Source organism: Labeo rohita, chromosome 17, assembly GCF_022985175.1.
Source record: "Labeo rohita strain BAU-BD-2019 chromosome 17, IGBB_LRoh.1.0, whole genome shotgun sequence".
NCBI lineage: Eukaryota > Metazoa > Chordata > Actinopteri > Cypriniformes > Cyprinidae > Labeo > Labeo rohita.
In genome coordinates this window covers 19,730,746-19,748,453 of record NC_066885.1, presented here as the reverse complement: position 1 = coordinate 19,748,453, position 17,708 = coordinate 19,730,746, and the positions used below count along the sequence as shown (strand labels likewise).

General features: G+C 35.0%; 1 long non-coding RNA gene across 1 annotated transcript in view; it reads left to right on the top strand.

The window, feature by feature from the left end:
• Positions 1–17,284, top strand: part of LOC127179610 (uncharacterized) — a 32,394-nt gene extending 15,110 nt beyond the window's left edge. The window contains exons 2-3 of the long non-coding RNA XR_007829538.1: positions 15,580–15,722; positions 16,188–17,284. This is a non-coding gene — a long non-coding RNA (uncharacterized LOC127179610). The remainder of the gene's footprint in view (positions 1–15,579; positions 15,723–16,187) is intronic.
• The last annotated feature ends 424 nt before the right edge of the window (positions 17,285–17,708 follow it).

Here is a 17,708-nt window from a genome sequence, read left to right as displayed (position 1 = left end):
CATTTCTAGCCTGGTGTGTTTTTAGTCATTGAGACATCATGGAGTTTAGGTTTATTGAGCTTCATCCAAGAGGAAAAAATGAATCTCATGCAGAGAGCATGATAGAGTCTTTATTTATCTTTATTTATCGCCACATGACCAGGGCCGCTGGAATTTGTTTCTGCAAATGCTTAGCAAAGCAAGAATCACAGAGCTTGAGTGTCTTACATAGCGTTTGCTTCGGTGATAGTAGCGTACAAAACAAACCGAATGTGAGGTGTAATTTAATTACCGTATAATACAGTGTAACTAAATGGAACTGTTTTCATATTTATTATGCCGCTTCCTTTTATTTGCTTACCCACAAATCACTGTTGATATCTGATCATTTCACTGTGGTAAGCCTGTGTTTGCTACTAAGTTTAGTTCAGCCTGCCTATTTTAGGAAAGGAGCTTTTGACAGGACTGCGCCAGTGAAAAATCTTCCCCAGATTGGATTCCATAGGAGCATCACCAGGAAACAATCAATAAGTGAGCGGAAAGAGGCCCGTCTCCCTTGATCGCTATGTCCCAGCGCCCTCAGAGCCAAAAGAGGGAAGAGTCAAGCATTTGTGCTTTCTAATGAACCCGTTCCCCTCTGCTTTGAAGAGGCTAGCATCACTATTCCCTTTACAATTGCACTTACTATTGTGGGATATGAACTAAAACCTAGCCATAATAGTTTACTCATTTTTAGTTGTATTCATTTCATTTTATTTCATTTTTCAGCTAATTTGTAGTATTTTTGTATTAAAATTGTTTATAAATGTTCACCTTTTGATTATTGCTGATGCCTTTAGAAATTATATGTCTGATTTTTAATTTGCAACCTGTTTGGGTTTATTTTAAGTAGCCATATAGTCTTTTTAAGCAATAGTTGAGTTAAATAAAACTACCCTAAAGGTTGGGTTAAATATTTAACCCAACCACTGGGTTTGTCCATATTTCACCCAGCTGTTGTTTTTATTCATATGCAACATCCTGGTGACTTCTAAGAACACCCTGTCTTTCTTGCAATCAGTTTTGGGCCACTCGTATTTTCTTTCAGTAATTTAAGAGTGTATTATTATCCTGTGATGTATTTGAAGCTACAGTAGTAGTATAGTGTCTCATATGACCTATTGCTTTCAGCATTTGTGGCAACCATGTGTACAACCATCCATGCTCGCACACACTTTGTTTTGCAAAAGCTGCCCACATCAGAAAAAGTTAAAGATGACAGAGATGTAGAGGGGCAGGAAACCCTCAATTTTCCTTGCATGAGCAACCAATCTCCATCAAGATCAATTAGGAGCCTGTAGCAGCAATGGTTTCAGACAGGTTCAAGAGTCCTGGCATCCTCCTATCATGCCTGCTGGTCACACCTCCCTGTGGCTGGCTCCTGCCCACAAACACTTGCTCTTGATCTTTTTTTTTTTTTTTTTTTTTTTTTTACCTCTGTCCTCACATCTGGGATATTCCCGTTGAATGTCAAAAGAGGAATTAAGAGCTATTTCTCTCTGGCGACTTAAGTAACTGTGTTGTCTAAACCAAATATTTTATGTATGTATGTATTTATTTATTTAAATACAGTAATCTTTATTATGGAAGCACACACACAAAAAAAAGTTATTGCGACTTTCTATTTTACCATTCTTGACTTTTCTTTTTGCAGGATTGTGTGATATAAACTCGCAATTGCGAGTTATAAAATTTAGAATTCTGAGTTTATATCACGCAATTCCGAGAAAAAAAAATCAAGGCTTTTTTCTCAGAATTGCGTGATATAAACTAACATTTATGAGAAATAAAGTCAGAATGGTTGATAAAAATTCACAATTGCGAGTATATATCTCACAATTCAGATTTTTTAAAACTCAGTTTAAACAATTCAGTTATAAACTCACAATTACAAACTCTAAAGTTTTTGAGGGGAGAGAAAGGACAGACATGTTATAAGAATTGCGAGTTTTCGATTCTAACTTAATAACTTGCAGTTCGCAAACTTTTTTTCTCGCAATTTGGACTTTTTTCACACAATTCTGACTTTTTTTTTCACAGAATTGTGACGACAAACTCACAACTGCAAGTTATAAAGTCCAATTTTGTGGGGAAAAAAAGGACTGATATGTTCTCAATTGCGAGTTTACATCTCAATTCTGACTTAATAACTTGCAATTGTGTGTTCTAAAGTCAGAATTGTGAGAAATAAAGTCAGGATGGTTGATAAAAACTCACAATTTTTACTTTTTTCTTGGAATTTTAAGTTTGTATCTCGCAATTCTGAGTTTTTCCTCACAATTCTGACTTTTTTTCACAAAATTGTGAGATATAAACTCACAATTGCGAGTTACAAAGTCCAATTTTGAGGGGGAAAGGACTGATATGTTTTTAGAATTGCAAGTTTTTATGTCAGTTCTGACTTAAGTGACAACTGCGTGTTCTAAAGTCAGAATTGAGAGAAATAGTCAGAATGGTTGATAAAAACTTTTTTCTTGCAAATGTGAGTTTATATCCCACAATTCTGACTTTTTTCACACAATTCTTTTTTTTCTCAGAATTGTGAGATATAAACTCGCAATTGCGAGTTATAAAGTCAGATTTTGAGGGGAAAAAGGACTGATATCTCAATTCTGACTTAATAGCTTGCATTTGTGTGTTCTAAAGTCTGAATTGCGAAAGTGCAAAATATAATCTCACAATTCTGAGAAAATTAAAAAAAAAAATCCAATTTATGTCTCGCAAATTTGACTTTATAACTCGCAATTGTGAGTTTATATCTTACAGTTCTGAGAAAAAAAATCAAAATTGCAAGATGTAAACACAACTGTGAGGAAAAAAGTCAGAATTGTGAAATTAAAAGTCACAATTACCTCTTAATGGGCTTCCATATTTCATTTTATTGTACCTTTTCAGCTGTACACATTTAGTGCACAACATACAAACCCCCCATATACAATATCCCACTTAAACACTTTTTAGTAGGCAAATTTCCTCTGTGCCACCAGAAAAACTCATTTTGCATAGAATTATGAATGAATAAATAAATAAATAAATAAATATTACTATACACAGTAAAGTTGACAGAAATTTTTGACATCTACACTAGCTCAGCATTCAAGAGAGAAATACTGATGTCGGATTTGTGAACAAATAATTATTTTCAGTCAGATGTTTTGATTTATTTGAATGATTTAGTTCACAAAACCAGTCTGAAAGGTATGTCCATTATTCTCACTGGTCTGGTTTTTGAGTTCAACCCACCAACTCCATGATCCAGAATAATTCTTTACAATTTTTCTTTTTATGACTTTTTAAGGAAGTCATATTGGTTTGGAATGACATGCGGCTGAGTAAATGATTACAGAATTTTCATTTTTGTTTGTAATTCGTTTAAGATTTCAGGCCTTTTTCCCCACATTTCAGCTCTTATCCCATCAGCGTTCCAGTCTCGTCACACGACGTGACGGCAAACGGAAAAACCAACATTTTCTGGAAGAGAGAGCGTTTTCTTACACAACGACTTATCCAGTTAAAGTAAAATCCCCCTGAGTGTTATAACCCATTTTAAGCACTACCAAGCAGCTTGTTACTGCCTCTCTCCTCTGGCTGCCTGTCTGCCTTTTCACTCCGTCATTCCACACTTCTATTGCCATGTGTGCAGACAGAGATGGACTGTGACAGCAGGCGGTGGGCAGCGCCTGGTCCCAGACCTGCGCCCACCCCCCATCGCCCCACAGGGAGGGCAGGAGATGAGCCCCGTGCGCTGGTGGCCGGAGGAGCTCTGCAGAGAACACATGTATCACTGTAATGTCTTGTGAAGGGCCACTTTGCCAAGAGTATTAATTAGAGGTCAGGCTTTTGGGGAGCTGCTTTGTTTCAGCCCCAACTCCACGCTCTGCCAGGTCAGGGCTCCACTCCAGCATGGCTACGAGGGAAGCTGCTCAAGGCCTGTGTATGTGTGTGTGTGTATGTGTGTTGGCAGGAGGTTATGCATCACACTGCTTGATCTCCATACCACATTTTATGTGCAGAGAAATTAAGGGTGCAAGTTCATTTAAATCATGTGTTTGATTTTCATCTGACAAACTGTTGAATTTTAAACTCTTTTTAAAAATACTTTTTGCTGTGGGTAATGTAAGGTATGAGACCAGCATTTGTCATTTTCTGATTTTGTCCTGCATTTCCATCATTTCCTGTCCCTTTTTTAAAAATAACTTTTCCAGTAATTTCTCATTTCCTCTGTTCTCAAATACACATCCTTCCTCCTCGTACACAGTTTGTTAGTGCCGTGGCAATCAGTGCAGACATGCCCGTACAGGTGTTTGGGAGATGACCGTGTCAGAAGTTAACAGGATTTCGCCTCCGCTATGGAAACCAGAGATAGAAATCGGAAAATGTTTATGTGATATTGCATCCAGAGTGACAACTGTCAATAGTTTCTGGATGGAGGTGAGGCAGGTATGGATTTTTGAAAGGCGCTCTTCCAACCCTGCCTGTCATTAGATAGTGACCAACTTCAGTTTGCCTGTGCATGTTGAAAATTTAATCTGTCGACAAATGCTGTATTAATAGGGTCCAGCGAGACGAGGGAAGAAAAGGACGGGAGGAACATGCCAGGCAGTGTACAATAGAGGCCCTTACAGACAATATGTTTTTGAGAATACCATGGTTCAACCGTTGTGCACAAAAAATATTATCATAGCTTCAGAAAATTACAGTTGAACCACTGATGTCACATGGAGTATTTTAACAATGTCCTTACTACTGATAAAACTAAACTAAACTAAAAGTAAAATGAAAACGGAAATAAATATATATTAAACCTAAACCGTAATAAAAAACTTTAAACCTAAAATAGTCTATTTATAAAGATGACATACTGGCATACTGATGTAAGACATACAGTAAGACATCATTTTTAATAATGCACAATATATATACAGTTAAAGTAAAAAGTTTACATACACCTTGTAGAATCTGCAAAATGTTATTTTACCAAAATAAGAGGGATTAAACAAAATGCATGTTATTGTTTAATTACTAATGACCTGAATAAGATATTTCACATAAAAAATGTTTACATATAGTCCACAAGAGAAAATAATAGCGGAATTTATAAAAATGACCCTGATTCTGAATACTGTGTTGTCACCTGGATGATCCACAGCTGGTTTTGTTTTGTTCTGTTTTTGTGATAGTTGTATATAAATCTCCTGCTTGTCCTGAACAGTTAAACTGCCTGCTGTTCTTCAGAAAAATCCTTCAGGTCCCACAAATTCTTTGGTTTTTCAGCATTTTGGTGTATTTGAACCCTTTCCAACAATGACTGTATGATTCTGAGATTCATCTTTTCACAATGGGGACAACTGAGGTACTCATATGCAACTATTACAGAAGGTTCAAATGCTCACCGATGCTTCAGAAGGAAATACGATGCATTAAGAGCCAGGGGTGAAAACTTTTTGAATTTGAAGATCAGGGTAAACTTAACTTCTTTTGTCTTCTGGGAAACATGTACGTATCTTTTGTAGCTTCTGAAGGACAGTACTAAATGAAAAAAAATTTAACACATCTTCTTTCTGTTCAAAAGTTTTCACCCCCATCTCTTAATGCATGGTTTTTCCTTCTGAAGCATTAGTGAGCGTTTCAACCTTCTGTAATAGTTGCATATCAGCCCCTCACTTGTCCTCAGTGTGAAAAGATGGATCTCAAAATCATACAGTCATTGTTGGAAAGGGTTCAAATACACAAAAATGCAGGAAAACCACAGAATTTGTGGGACCTGAAAGTGTTACCTAAAAATGTTGTTGAATTTAAAAACACAGTCTGCAAATTTATACATGTACTCTCCTTTTTTAAAAGCTGTTTCTTTAAACTAATGACAAGTTTTATTATTAAAGTAAATATTTAATTAACATTTCACCTAAAAAAAAACACTAATAAATTCTGTCATTATTTGCTCACCCTCAAGTATAAGTAAATGATGACAGTTTTCATTTTTACTATTTCTTTAAATGTTTACACATCATAATGTTTTAACTGCTGTACAAAGTCTTTCTTTATATAAAATAAACACTAAAATCTCATCTTGGTTTTCCTGATATTTCATTCCTGATAAATCCCATATTTGCACAAACTAATTTGTTATCTTTAAATTCACACCTCTCATACCAGAATGACGAGACTGAAACGACAATCTCACGACATTACAGCAAATAAAGAAAATGAATGATAGCCATGCAATGATTAGCCCGTGTTTCTCAATGCAGCCATAGATGTAGATGTTGCAGATTTAACTCTACAGCCCTTTATCTGTCTGTTTTACTGAGCACTCATTCTCTGAAATACACACTGTGGGAGTGAAGAGGCATGACCGCGCCAGCAATTACTGACTCCGCACCTCTGACTCTTTAATTTGTTCCTCACGGACTTGCCTGCAGCCAATACGCAAAATCAATAGTCTCTCCTCCAGAAGAACTACTGCCAACAGCTCCACTGACATATGAAGATACATGTTCTCACATGAGGTCAAAAAAAGAAAGGATTGCGCATATTGTTTCTTGTAACGTTTTTGTAATGTTCAGTGATGGGCTTAATTGTTTGTTTGTGTTTTTTCTTCACAGTCTTCATTCTTCTGCAAATCCGCTAAGTGGCTGTCTGTCAACACGAAGTAAATTGTTCTTACTGAGCTGTTAATCTATGCTAGATCCATGAGCTATTTAGTTGTAGTGCAGTAAGTGTTTCTCTGTTTGGAGGAAACCACTCATTAACGCAGCATGTAACAGGATTTGCTCTTAGCACTTAGCAGTTGTCGAAATCCACTTTACCTGGTTTTTCTCATTATGTGATAATGGACGGAGAATCACAGTGGCTCGATAGCCTCGCAATTAATCTCATCTGCATTGTGTTAACTGTGTTACCGGGAAAGTGTTGCTGCTTTACATTTACATTTTGCCAGACACTTTTTTTTTTAGAGCACATTGTAGGTTAATATGAAATGAGAGAGGGGTTGCACTGGGGTCGCCCAATAATGCTTTACATTTTCATTAACATAACTTATGTAATTAAATGGAAGAGGACATGTTTTATTGATGAAATCACAACCTTTTTCCAGTACACAACTCCCTGTTGTAAACCAACACCTATACGGAAGATGAGAACACATGCTTCTACAACATCTGTACACAATATGGACAAACCTAGAGACTGGGTTGTTTTGACCCAGCGGTTGGGTTAAATGTTTAACCCAACCTTCTGGGTAGTTTTATTTAACTCAACTGTTGTTTAAAAATTACTACATGGCTGTTTACAATGAACCCAAAATGGGTTGTAAATTAAAAATCAGGTACGTAATTAGTAGAGGCATCAGCAATAATCAAAAAGAAATGAACATTTATTAAGCAATTTAAAAATGTTTATTATTTAATTATTATTTATTTAACTTACTAATAAATGTTCATTTATTAAGCATGTTAATAAAGGTTAATTTACAACCTATTTTGGGTTTATTTTAAACAAGAAATGTAGTCATTTTTAGGCTATAGTTAGGTTAAATAAAACTATTCAGAAGGTTGGGTTAAACATTTAACCGCTAGGTCAAAACAAACCAGAATTTTTTTGTATTTCAGAAATTATTGATCAACATTCATTTAAACATCATCACATTTACATTACTGATGTAAGTGTACTATTATTTTGAGTTTATTCATTCTAAAATTGTGTATAATACTTTAAAAGGACAAAAAATGGATAGAAAAAAACTTAAGTGATCAGAGTATTTTTGTTCAGTAAAAAAAAAAAGAATGTTTAATATATTTAATATTTAACATAATATATTTAATATATGAATCTATATATTATTGAATGGGGTATATTATATTTACTGTATATATTATAAAATATATGCATAGGGGTCTTTTGTATCAATATGCACTACTGTTCAATGGTTTGGGGTATTTTTTTAAGGAAATTAATGTGTTTATTAATCAAGGATGTATTAAATTGATAAAAAGTGATAGTAAATACTTACATTGTAAGAACGTATTTCTATTTTGAATAAATGCTGTTCATTTTAACTTTTTTGTTCATCAAAGAATTCATAAAAAAGTATCACAGGTTAAAAAAAAATAAATAAATAAGCAGCACAACTGTTTCCAACATAATAATGTAATAATCAGCATATAAGGATGATTTCATGTGACACTAAAGACTGAAGTAATGGCTGATGAAAATTCAGCTTTGCATCACAGAAATAAATTATATTTGAAAGTATATTAAAATAGAAACCCATTATTTTAAATTGTAATAATATTTAACATGTATTACTTTTTTTAAGTATTTTTGATCAAATAAATGGAGCTTGATTACCTTAAAAGACTTCTTTAAAAAACAGGAAAAATCGTACTCATCCCAAACTTTTGAAACGTTTTTGTATTTAATATAAAAATAAAATAATTTCCACTAATAAATCATATCAGGGTTGATATTAAAGAAGTAGAATTTGATTTCATGCCTTTAAACTGCAAAAATTTGTTTTATTTTGCTTTGTTTTTTTGTTTTTTTTCTAAAGTTCTTCTGTAACTTTCTATGTGGTTTTTACCATGAGTCAAGAGTGAGATCTCTCTCCCTAAGCGTCTTATTTTTAGACACTGTACATATTCTCCCCCTGAACATGGACTAAAGAGACCCAACAACATTAATTGTGACTTCCAGCTAAGTTTACAAACTTTGTGGCCCAGAACATGACCGGTGGCCTGGCGTTAGACCTGTTGGAGAGCCCCTGTTCATTAGTGTTATGGGCAGGGGGCGGTCCGAGCTCTTTCTGTGTGTGCGTGTTGTGGCTTATTTGGAGCCGGACTGTGAAGTGCCGGTGAGGAAGCAGCCTGCAGACTGTTTGTGCTGATGTCACAGAGAGGTATGATGACGTGTATGCACCAACAGTGCAGTTAGGTCTGTCAGTGCGCATCCATCACGGACGTGGCCGGTCACTGGCCTCTCTCCATCCCCACAGCTGAGACCAATGTGGACAGACAGTTGGAGCCCCTTGTATTTAAAGCTAAGAAGTTCAGACAGATGACACCCCTCAGGGAGGGCTGCAAATGTGCGTCCCCTCCCCTGCGCTTTTTGAAATTCCCAGAGTGAGGCGAGAGATCCTGGTTATTGCCTGTCACTGTTTCGATTCGGTTGTTGACTAGCTGGTCATCCAAGAGTCTATTGAATCTCAGCTGTGTTCTCTGGTTGCGTCTCCCTTCAAATGAGATGTAGAGGGAGAAAATAATGCCGGTTACCATTTAGCCTAATACTAAGAGATGCTTTGAACAAGTCGAAACATGACCCGTGGACCACAAGCCACAAATTCTAAATCATTGATGAGATGCTCCTCTTAGCTATACGCTTTGGCCGTCGCTGTCAATCTTCTTCGCCAATTATGCGCCACCATCCTTTATGTTTTTCAAGAAAGAGGTTGTGTTTTTGCTGTGACCTTCTCTTTATGGATTCATGCTTGAAGCGTCCTGTGATATTGTTCTTTTCAGTCACATCAGAATGATCGCTGTCATAGTTCATCTTATTTGATTGCCTTCTATCGAGATTAACTACATGGCTGAAATACATACCTATGCCAGCTGTGCTGGTTGAGAATGCCCAGAGGATCATTTTATTCCTCAGAGGTTGCTTTTTCATAGCTTTGGAACCAAGTGGAGTTCTTGGTTATGTTTCAATGAGGCGTCACTTTTGTCTCATGTATTTTTATCTGAAAATCTGCAGTATAGTTCAGATGATATGGTCTAGAAAGAATGTAATGAGATGTGCATATATATTTATAAAGTTTCAATTGAAAACTTTAGTAACTTGGCATCTTGACAAATCTAAAAAATGTTTGTGGCATTTCTCTCTTCTCCTTCACTGTTTTGTATATAGGCCTATATATCCAGTTGAAGTCAAAAGTTTACGTACACCTTGCAGAATTTGCAAAATGTTAAATATTTTACCAAAATAAGAGAAATCATGCACAATGCATGTTATTTTTTATTTAGTATTGACCTGAATAAGATATTTTACATTCAAGACATTTACATGTAGTCCACAAGAGAAAATAATAATTGAATTTATAAAAATGACCCTGTTCAAAAGTTTACATACACTTGATTCCTAATACTGTGTTGTTACCTGAATGATCCACAGTTGTATGTTTTTTTTTTAAGTCCCTTGTTTGTCCTGAACAGTTAAACTGCCTGCTGCTCTTCAGAAAAATCCTTCAGGTACCATAAATTCTTTGGTTTTCAGCATTTTTGTGTATTTGAAAAATGACTGTATGATTTTGCGATCCATCTTTTCACACTGAGGACAACTGAGGGACTCATATGCAACTATTACAGAAGGTTCAAATGCTCACTGATGCTTCAGAAGGAAACACAATGCAACAATGCATTAAGAGCCGGGGGGTGAAAACTTTTTGAATTTGAAAATCAGGTTAAAGTTTACTTATTTTGTCTTCTGGGAAACGTGTAAGTATCTTCTGTAGCTTCTGAAGCGTAGTACTAAATGAAAACGTGATATTTAAACAAAAAATGTACATTCTGTTCAAAAGTTTTCACCCTCAGGCTCTTAATGCACCGTGTTTCCTTCTAGAGCATCAGTGAGCGTTTGAACCTTCTGTAATAGTTGAATATGAGTCCCTAAGTTTACCTCAGTGTGAGGAAGATAGATTTCAAAATCATAAAGTCATTGTTGGAAGGGGTTCAAATACACAAAAATGCTGAAAAACTGAACAATTTGTGGGACCTCAGTTGTTGATCATTCAGGTAACAACGCCGTATTAAGACTCAAGTGTATGTAAACCTTTGAACGGGGTCATGTTTATAAATTCAATTATTATTTTCTATTGTGGACTATAAGTAAACACCTTTTATGTGAAATATCTTATTCAGGTCAGTACTAAATAAAAAATAACGTGCATTTTGTATGATCCCTCTTATTTTGGTAAAATAAAGATTCTGCAAGGTGTATGTAAACTTTTGACTTCAACTGTGTATATATTGTGCATTATTAAAAAATGAAGTCTTACTGTATGTCTTACATCGTTTTGCCAGTATGCCATTTTTATGAATGAGTGAATCATTATTTCAAGTCATTCATTCAAAATGTAGACTGATTGAACAAATGTTTGTCTTGATGAATGAGTCGTTGAATCATTCATTCAACAGATTCAATCAAAAACATTGTTTAATTCAGGGAAAAAAACAACTACACATTTGTAACATTACCAGAGCAAATTTAGACAAGTAAACTGTGATATTTTGTATAAAATGTAAGTTACTCTAAACTGTTTCATAAAAGCAGCATCATGATGCCTGGTATTTGAACAACAGCACTCTTGCTTCCGTGATATTGCTTCACCCAAAAATGAAAATTCTGTCATTAATTACTCACCCTCATGTCATTCCAACCCTGAAAGACCTTCGTTCATCTTCGAAACACAAATTAAGATATTTTTGATGAAATCTGGGAGCTTTCTGACCCTGACAGCAATGCAGCTGAAACATTCAAGGCCCAGAAAGTTAGTAAGAACATTGTTAAAATAGTCCATGTGACATCAGTGGTTCAACCGTAATGTTCTGAAACTACGAGAATACTTTTTGTCAACTTTATTCAACAATTTCTTCTCTTCTGTGTCAGTCTTTGGCAAATGTTCACTAGAGTATCACAAAATTGTTGGATAAAGTCATTATTTTTTGTTTTCTTTGTGAACAAAAAGTATTTTCGTAGCTTTATAACATTAAGGTTGAACAACTGATGTCACATGGACTACTTTAACAGTGTCTTTACTACCTTTTGGGGCCTGTCTGTGCAGGGTCAGAAAGCTATTGGATTTCATCAAAAATATCTTAATGTGTGTCCTGAAGATGAACAGATGTCTTTGGAACAACTTGAGGGTGATTAATTATGGACAGAATTTTCATTTTTGGTTGAACTATCCCTTTAAGAAAAAATGAAGAATATATATTTTCATGCCCTGAAAGTATAAAGAAATTCTTGAGCATTACTCTTTCAAGCAGTTTTACACATTTTCATTTTCACTCTGGTGTGTTGTTTTCACATTTCAAAGAAAAAAATCACGTTTATTCAGGCTTACTCACCTATTATTAAATGCGAATATTTAAAAGGGAAAACATGGAGAGCAAACGCTGAAATCTTCAGATCTGTAGATACACTGAGCTTGTATATTCATTAAACTCCAGAAACAAATGTTTTCTGAGAACTTCAGATTGTTTATTGATTTTCATCTCTGAAGCTTGAGTAAGTCTGTCTGAGGGGCTCCCACGGGACTCCAGGGGTTCGATGAGGGTGTCACGTTTCAAACCTGGCTGCACACTGTGCCATGTCAACTCCTGGGATATGATAACAGGTAGAATGAGTGGAGAGGACAGCAGTCCTGTTTCATCTGGGTTCCTTACTGGTTCTCATTACAGGGTTGGAGTTCACCATGACTTAGATTTCAAGTCCTCTCTACACTGCTGTGATCCAACTGAGAAAAATACAGTGTAGCAGTGGAGTAAATGCCCACAAGGTTGATTCAGTCATGTTTTATTAAGTAAAACTAAATAGTACATAAAAACCCTTTTTTAATTCTGATGCTTTAATTCTGTGTAGAGGAAATGCAGCAGGAGTTAATATTTTCAATAATCATTTGATCTTTCTGTGTGAATAATTTCAAGTAATTACATTAAAAAAAATACTTCAATGTTTTTTAATTTATGTGCAGTTGCACCATTTTGAGGTATATGTGCCACTTCATATGTAGCTCCTTGCAGTGTAATAACATAGTAACAACTTGTTTTTGTTTGTGTACACATGTGAGAGCCAGACAGAGAACTGGCACCCGACACAGCAGCTACTTAACAGACACACTCCGCTTGTTTTCTTACGTATGTCACGCTCATATTAATAGCATTGATTTAAGTACCAACCATTCACAGCATCTGTGCTTTTTGGCAAAGGCTTCCTTTTGGCACATGGACCTCTTTATTTAGGTCCTTGCGTTTTCTTCTCAAATGGACCTTGAGGACAAACAGCCACTTTGCCAATGGCTCCACGTTGACAATCCCAGATTAGGAAGATCTGCGGCCTGACCTTAGCGCGCGCTGTGTGTGAGCGGGTTCCTGGTATCGCATGACCAGTCATAATGGTGCGTAAGCCACATTGGGGACACTGTCAGCACTGTGCTTCTGTTCACTTTGCCTACTCAGAAACCATTGGCCAGCGCCTCTGGAAAAGCAGATGATCCTCCTAGTCATTGGCGCTGAATTGGTTTTGACATTTATTAAAGGAAGATGTTTGAAAATAGAATAAAATTCAACTCTCAGACAAATGTCCAATGAGATCTACTGACATGATAACTAACAAACGTTGCTGTCTGAGATGCATTGCGCATATATTTATGCAACAACTTGGAGCACATCTGTTGCTGTGAATCATAATTTGAGGCACAGCTTGGTGCCCTAGTAATTACAAAATCTAATACGTTTGCTCTCACTTAAAAGCCTTCATGTTCCATACACATGAAACAGCAAACAAGAGATAAGACTTCAAAACACGGCTGCTTTCAAGGTAAAGGCAAGATTCAGGTCTAGATGTTCGGGATTGTTTTTCAGACTACCTTTTTGGGCTCTGGTGAGGATGTTAGGCATTTATTACTGCATTTTATTTTATTTCGTTTCTCTCTAGTAGTAGATAGTGTTTGTTTGTTAGGAATTATGTATGTTTGTTTCTTCATTTTCTATTAGGGAGGATGTTTGTTTGATGCTAGGCATTTATCACTGGATTCTTGTTTGTTTATTTATTTATCTGTATTACTAGTAGATGATGTTCATTTGATGTTAGAAATGCATTACTGCTTTCTGTTTGTTTCTTTATTAGCTTATTTATTTATTTTACATGTAGTCAACCATGTTTTTTGATGCTAGGAATTCGTGGTATTTAGTTTTTTTGTTTGTTTGTTTAATTTAGTAGTAGTCTATGTTTGTTTGCTAGGCCTTTGTTACTGCATTTATTGTTCTCATAATACTAAAAGATGTTTATTTGATATTATAAATGTATTAATGCTTTCTTTTTGTTTATTTATTTATTTATTTTACAAGTAGTAGGCCATGTTTTTTGATGTTAGGAATTTATTTTGTTCTGTTTTTTTGTTTGCTTATTTAATTTAGTAGTAGATGTTTGTTTGATCCTAGATTTTTGCTACTACATTCATTTATTGTTTTTATAATACTAGACGTTTGTTTGAAGTTAGAAATGTATTACTGCTTTTTGTTTTTTCTTTATTAGTTTATTTATTTATTTTACAAGTAGTTTTTTTGTTGTTATACATTTATTTTGTTCTGTTTTTTTTATGTAATTTGGTCGTAGTAGATGTTTGTTTGATGCTACATTTTTGTTACTACATTCATTTATTGTTTTTATAATACTAGATGTTTGTTTGATGTTAGAAATGTATTACTGCTTTCTGTTTTTTCTTTATTAGTTTATTTATTTTACAAGTAGTTTTTTGTTGTAAATTTATTTTGTTCTGTTTTTTGTTTGTTTATGTAATTTGGTCGTAGTAGATTGTTTGATGCTATATTTTTGTTACTACATTCATTTATTTATTGTTTTCATAATACTAAAAGATGTTTGATGTTGTAAATGTATTACTGCTTTCTGTTTGTTTCTTTATTAGTTTATTTATTTATTTTGCAAGTAGTAGACCATGTTTTTTGATGTTAGGAATTTATTTTGTTCTGTTTTTGTTTGTTTATTTGAATTAATAGTAGATGTTTTTTGATGCTAAGCTTTTGTTACTACATTAATTTATTGTTTTTATAATACTAGATGTTTGTTTGATGTTATAAATGTATTACTGCTTACTGTTTGTTTCTTTATTAGTTTATTTATTTATTTTACAATTAGTAGACCATGTTTTTTGATGTTAGGAATTTATTTTCAGTTTTTTGTTTGTTTATTTAATTTAGTAGTAGATGTTTGTTTGATGCTAGATTTTTGTTACTACATTCATTTATTTATTGTTTTCCTAATATTAGAAGCTGTTTGTTTGATGTTAGAAATGTATTACTGCTTTCTGTTTGTTTATTTACTTATTTATTTATTTTGCAAGTAGTAGACCAATAGGAATTTTTATGGTGCTCAGTTTTTTTTTTTTGTTTTTTTTTTATTTAGTAGTAGCAGCAGCAGTAGTAGTAGTAGACATTTGTGACAGATGACAATTGTTTAATGTATAACTGCAGCCTGGTTTGTATGTATTTATATCAAATTGTTACTGCTTTTATTATTTTTAATAGTATATTAGCATATATAGATGTTTATATGTTTAGTATATTTAGAAGATTGTTTGCACTAACGCTTACAGAGAAGAAAATACCGTGGTACCAACATTTTTTGTCAGTGTACTTAGGGTTGTGCTGATATCGCCTGTGGCTGATACCTTTGACAATAGCAAAACAATTATTATTATTATCAGGCTAGTATTATTATGTAATTAATATTAACGCTTGTTTGTTCCATTTCTTACCTGCATTTTTACAGTGTAGCGCATTCTAACCAATCACAAACAACTCTGTTGAGTTTATGAATGCAGTGACCAATCAGAGGCGTTCAGATGAGTCATCTCTTAAGTTTTGTTGTTCAGTGCGCACAACAAAACAACAAAGTCCAGATGTACATGCGATGTAAGTATAAGAGAATCAATCGTAATACAATATAGATAGCTTCACCAATTAAACTTGCGCTAGATTGAAGTCAGTGATGATGTTCTTTGATAATATAAATATTCTTTGCAGGTTTTGAATGAGGAAATGTAATCATTATAATTAATAACTTACAATCTTTCCATTACACTGTTATCATGTTAAATAGAAATTTAGTCATATTAAAAATATGACATCTGCATGCATGACTAAAGCAATATAGTGTGTAGTTAATAGCTTACACTAATATTAGGCTGCTTTTAGCCTTACCCTGGAGTTGATATGAATCTAAGCAAGTAATTAAATAAATTTGCATGATAATATTATGTATCGTCGATCTATGTACCATGGTATTACCAGTTCTTGAACATGGTACATGGTACCATCTCATGTCATTCATGTCATCCTGTCTTTTCTTTCTATTTCAACTGGAATTCACCCGCACAGACCAAACTTTGAGAACTCTGACAGTGTACAACTGAACACACCCATTACGTCTTTGTACAAGCCTCAGTCAGCAAGAACGTGCTCTACCAGCTCTTGTTATGGCATCTCAGATGAGGAAGAAGACTCTCATCACCGAGGCATGTCCTGTATAAAGAGCATGAAACGGAGAAGACGATGTTTGTTACATATTGATGCCTATCAGCCCTGAAGATGGGAGCCATGTTTCATCCCCCCTGCGCTTCTCCGCTGCTTGGCAGACATGCCCCTTGCCGCTGCATAATCATATTAATTTATGCCCTGAATCAATTATGCATTCAGATTCTCCTGATAGCTTGTCACTTTTTATCCATTAGTCTTTGTGCGCCGGTTGTGGGATGGTAAATAAATAGAGAACACAACACGCCCCGCGTCGCCGGAGGTGTGGTGAGGCATCCGAGTGTATTTGTGGAGATTTAAGGGTTATTAAGCGAAAAGGGGGCAGTCTCTTTAATTTTTCTTATCTTGTTTGACACCTCGGCGGGTTTGTTAATGGCGGCGAAGGAGGGGCCGACAGGGCTGAAGGTGTCACATCCGAGTCGTATTTAACAAAGAGAGAGGAAGTTCACCAGGACGCTTGCCATAAACGATCACACCACAAAATGCAAATAGTTCCTCTGATGAGGCATGTTGCTGCTCTCTTGACAGTGTCAGAATAGCGCAATTACCTGGGAGAAGAGAGCTGGCACTGGAGGGAGGTACGGGCTGGAGGAGACAGACTTCGGCATCTGGGCTCGTGTTCACAAATTGTCTTATTGCCGAGAGTGTTGATGCGGAATGGGATATCCGCCTCCGAACTGACCTTAAACAAGATATGGAAGGATGATTCACAAGCACTGTCAGGAGGACCAGCTGTGACGTGGACTTCTCATTGAGAGACTGCACAACTATCACTGTGTGTTTGCTGCTAATGGCAAAACTCATTTGTTTAAATATATACTATTTGGATAGAGAGCTAATGGTGAGCAGCTCTCTCAGGCTAAATGGCCACTTGCATGCTTGGTAGTCCAGCAAACTGTATGTAGGCTGCTGAGGGGACCAACTACACTTCTAATTTAGATGTTTCACAGAGACGACAGGACAAATGTGGAGTGTGTTGTTTTTTATGTTCATCATAGCCTGAGATTTTTGCATTCCACTGGACTGTTTTGTAATCTCCATATTTAACCAAACCAATTAATTACACTAACAAAAAAAGAAAAAAAAAATCATTCAAGTCTTGCTGTCTGACAGTTTTCACTCAGAAATTGCTAGTAAATTTCTCAATATAATTACAAACATATGGCAAGTAACAAAATAAATTAAACATTAAGTTATTCATATGGAATGACTGAAATATATATATATATATTTTTTTTTTTTGTAAAATGTACTTCAATAATCTTACCCCAAGAGTCAAATTTTACTCCACAAACCAACACATTGACTTTTCCACAAATCCCTCATTAACAAATAGACAAAAAAATCTTTTGATAATCCAAAAAA